Source organism: Pseudomyrmex gracilis, unplaced genomic scaffold, assembly GCF_002006095.1.
Source record: "Pseudomyrmex gracilis isolate BER0280 unplaced genomic scaffold, ASM200609v1 scaffold_4146, whole genome shotgun sequence".
Taxonomy (NCBI): Eukaryota; Metazoa; Arthropoda; class Insecta; order Hymenoptera; family Formicidae; genus Pseudomyrmex; species Pseudomyrmex gracilis.
Genome location: NW_018024730.1, coordinates 1 through 4,877, shown reverse-complemented (window position 1 = coordinate 4,877; position 4,877 = coordinate 1). Strand labels below are relative to the sequence as shown.

Sequence of the window (4,877 nt, the reverse complement as noted above, 5' to 3'; positions counted from 1 at the left end):
AAGTATAAGAGCCAATTACGTTCGATTATTACAAAGCAGCTTATTCTACTGAACAAAGTTATTGTACCGAAAGTGGGAAAAGTGACCAATAATAAAATAAATGAAAAATATCATTATTAACTGTGTTTTACAGGTGGTATGTTTTGGCGAGGTTATTGTCATTGTGGCAGTTGACTCAGGTAAAATACATACAAAATATCACCAATAAATTTAAGTTTAAAGTGTATAAAAAAATAGTTATTGGTAAAAAATGTGTATTTTATAAAAATTTTCTATTTTTCAAAATAATGATTTTCTAAATTTTCAAAATGTTGATCAGGCGACTTATGACAATGTGGTACATATTATTTTTATTTTTTATATTTAATAAAAATTGATTGTATCAAAGTCTCTTCTTCATATGATATAATGATATTATTTACAGGTCAATCACTTCATCTATTTAGGTGGTATGAATCCCGTGGACTCTGCAGGACATTATTTTAAATGTGCCTTTACCACAGACTTCTATAGTATACTAGACCGCTAGCTTCTTATGTACGGTTGGCTACAAAATCTATGTACTTAAGTCGTCATAGAGGGGGAAGATGGGGGTACTGAAGAATGCAAGATGGCCGTCATGTTTGACAGCTGATTGAGTTGTAAGGTTTTTTTCTTTGTCTGCCTTATTTCGGCAGCGAAAAACACAATATTTTGGCATATTAGTTTTCGTTTCTTTTAATGTGTGCTTTATGCCGTCAACCGCCATATAACCTTCACTATGCTGAACTGCTGAATTGCTATCTGCGCATGCATCGTCGCGCACGTACATAAGTATATAGACAATGATTGGATGAACTCTCCTTATCGTCAAAATCAACCAATAAAACCCGCATTCCACAGTACCCCCATTGTACATAGATTTTGTAGCCATTATCTACGCTGAAATCACGCGAGCTAGCGGTCTAGTGTAGTATATAGAAGTCTGTGGCCTTTACTAGCGATATAGATATTTTATCTCATGTCACGTGGCTGGGTACAAACAATTTATACGCTTTAAAAAGAACTCGCTTCGCCGAAGCATGTGAAGGTCACGTCTTTATTATATTATTTTGACTACATTGCTTTCATATCTGATTAATGTTAAAGATGCATTCATATTTAATTTACGTTAAAAATATTTTTTCACAGATGCAATGGCTAGAAATCGTGACTACTGTCGACCAACTAATATCGAGTTTGCTGAATCAATGACTCGCGCTCTTAAAAGTTTAAAAGAGAGGCGACGAAAACGTCAATTAGTCGCGGATTTGAACAACCGACATCAGATCAGCAATCAGATAATCGACAACGTTGAAGAGAAAGACCGTCAAGTTCGTAGATATCATGTGAAAAAAACAACCTCTGCCAGAGTTCACAGAATATCGCCAGAGTCAGTTGCTACCTTTCAAAGCACTGATGTAAGTTTAAGCATTTGTAAACTACATTGTCATTTTGTCAACATATAAAAAAGTAAAAAAATCCAAAAAGTTTATATTGCTGCAATAATACAAAAAACATCAAGTTTGTCTTATCACTCGTCAAGTTTCAGCAAAACAAAAAACAAAACTTGTTTATCTGGCGTAATGCCAGACGTTCATTGTGTTGCCTATTATAATAAAATTACATTATATATTATTTCTTATACTATATATATATTAAAAAATTAAATAATGTTAAGTCATTGACAATGGTTGTTTGAAGCAAAACACTGCTGATGATGTATACGTAATGTGTAACTTTATTTGAGAAAAAAAACTAATATAACGTTTTCGGCCTTCGAATTAGGCCTTTTTCAATATAAATCTACAAAAATAATTAAATGTTAAAACTCATAAGAAACTAACAATAATTTAAAAAGACTTACAAACAAATATTGGTGTTTATCACGTACGTGTGGACATAGTTAACAAGTTCTTGAGTCAAGCTTTAACACAATGTTCACATGATTACGCTCAGCGAGTTACAAAGTAACTGAAAGAACCGAAGGTAGGGTGTTGGTTCGAATAGAAGTCAAAGCCGCTATCAATTCTCAAGTCACTATATTAAAATTTGTTATCAACGAATGGTAAATAGGATCTGTCAAGATTTTCAGTGTCACTGTGTAAATTGAGTCCACGTCTTTGTCTTCTTATGTATAAAGTTTCTGATATCAAACGTTTATTATATGATCTCTCGTTGTCTAATATTTTAACACTGTCCCAGTCAAATTCATGAGAATAATGAATCCTGTGATCCGTAATCACTGATCTTCGTGAGGAATTTCTCTTAATATGATTCTTATGTTCATTAATTCTCAAATGTAACATTCTGCGGGTCTGTCCGATGTAGGATGCATCACAATCACGACACTTTATTTTATATACTACGGAAGGACGTTGAAGTACTAAAAGAGGATCTTTGAGAACATTGATAAATCTAGACAATTTGTCAATACCGTAAAAAGCAAAACGAGTATTAGTCTCTTTAGGAAAAATATTTAAAAATTTGTCAGAAAAATTATTTATATAAGGCATCACAAACCAACGAATCGGCTCTTCTTTTTGAGTATGGTTTGACAAAAACTTTCTTAAGTCATTGTTTTTAAAAAAATTATGTTTTAGTCTCTGTTTAAAAATGTTAAAAATGAAGTCACAAGGATAATTGTTGTCAATTAAAATATTAAAAATCAAGTCAAAGTTCTTAGAATAAAATTGAGGGTGTGATAAAAAGAAAGCTCTGCCAATGAGACTCATAACTGTGCCTCTTTTTTGGCAGATAGGGTGGTTAGAAAAATAATTTAGATATTTGCCTGAGAATGTTGGCTTGTGGTACCAGTCATGTATTAATCTATTATTGCTCTTTATAATTGTAATGTCCAAAAAGTTAAGTCTATCAAAACCAACTTCGATAGTAAACTGAAGTCGTGGATGATATGAATTATAATGTTTTAGAACGACATCAAACTGATCACGGAAAACCATAAGAGCAATGTCATCTACATATCTGACATGTAGAAGAGGAATAAAAGATAGAGAACTAATGGTAAATGCTTCTAGATCCTGCATGACTATGTCTGCTAGAATTGGAGAAAGAGGAGAGCCCATTGGTGCGCCAAAGGTCTGTTTGTAATATTTGTCATTAAAAAGGAAAAATGTAGAGTTAAAGACTAAATTGAGAGCTGAAAAGAATTCTTCTTTAGGTAGAGTAGTGTTAACATTAATCAAATGCCATCTTTTTTCTAGTCCTTTTATTGCGAGATCAATTGGAATGTTAGTGATTAAAGACATAACATCGAGAGAGATTAACTCAAATGTTTCATCAAATGTAACTTCAGAGATCCGACTCGCAAGATGGAAGCTATTATAAACAAAGCTTGAAGGAGGTTTGAGATTTTTTGAAATTATTTTGTGTAAAAAAATTGCAAGATTGTGTAGTGGACTGTTGATGGTAGAAATGATTATCCTGAAAAGGTTGCCCGGTTTGTGGATAAAACTTAACTAATATAATATAAAATTATGAAAGAACTCGGTGAGACAAAGTTTTGATTACATATAACGACTGTGTCGAGAGCTATCAAAAATTGCACGAGATGAAACTCTATTTTGATAAAAAAACGCTTTATTGTCAACTAATTCGACAAATCGGGCTGTCAACATATAAGGATCGTAATGTGCGAAACGAGCGGAGAGTGAAGACCGCGCGCGTCCGCGCGTCGAAAGTAAACACATCATTATAAAATTTATAATAATCAAATATTTTAAGATTATGCATCTATAAACTGGGATTTTCTTTTCGTTATTTAAATATAGAAAATAAAGATATATATATGCAAAAATATATACATGTTAACTAATAATATGTATTACATAAAATATTTTATATTATATTAGTTTACATATTTACATATACTTTTGTTTTTTTAATATGATTAGACAAATATCACATTTTAGATGCAAATAATCTTATTAAGTAAATGATTCATATATATGTATATTACATATTATATGTCTTCTAAATTTTAAGTACTGTTCGTAATTATACGATAAGTTTCATTAAGTATTTTATAAAAAAAGTTTAATGTTAACAAATATATATATATTTATTATATTAATATTCTAATTTAATATTCTAATTTATTATATTAATATTCTAAAATCTTTTTTTCACTGTCATATTAATAATTCATACAAATATGTTATGTGAATATTTTATTTGAATATGTTTTTTTACAAGATTACAAAACTGCGTTTCCATATTTTTCACTGCCAGTGCTAAACATCTATGCTTCACGTCACATGTGCTATAGATTTCCAGTAGTGGCAGTTAATATCGGAACGCAGCCTAATATCGAAAAACGTTGTCGTACGGAACAAGCGCGTTACGTACACACGGCGTCAAAAATTCGCGGAGTAGGCGCGGAAATCGGAGGGCAAGCGGGGGGGTTGCTCGTAGCTCCAACGGGCGCCGTACGAACTAGTAGTCCACAACTACGTCGTGTCGATAATGTAACTATTCTTCTTTATTATTTTCTTCTCAAAACGTAAAACTATTGGCCATTTGCAGAATTGAATTCTGCGTTTGATAGATTTAAAACGTATGTGTTACAAGTAAGTTTATTAGTTTATTAAAAGAAAACGATAATGGAAAAACTGTCTTATATATAATCATCATTTTAAACTATAAATATAATTATTAATAAAAGTAGCGGACTTTTTGGATGAACTCTGACCAGCAATTACGAGGACTATGATTTACTCTTTGGCATAGATACTTCTAAGAACAAAACATTAATTGGCATTTTTATATATTTTTGTTTTTATATGTAGCAATTTATATAGGACATTTTTTGTATATAATTATATATATCACAGTGAAAA

General features: G+C 31.3%; 1 long non-coding RNA gene across 1 annotated transcript; it reads left to right on the top strand.

Annotated features, from left to right (window-relative positions):
- Positions 1 to 972: 972 nt before the first annotated feature.
- LOC109863314 lies at positions 973 to 3,738 on the top strand. The gene is made up of 4 exons (XR_002251318.1): positions 973 to 1,069; positions 1,171 to 1,439; positions 2,952 to 3,117; positions 3,243 to 3,738. It is a non-coding gene; the product is annotated as an uncharacterized LOC109863314 (long non-coding RNA).
- Positions 3,739 to 4,877: the final 1,139 nt, after the last annotated feature.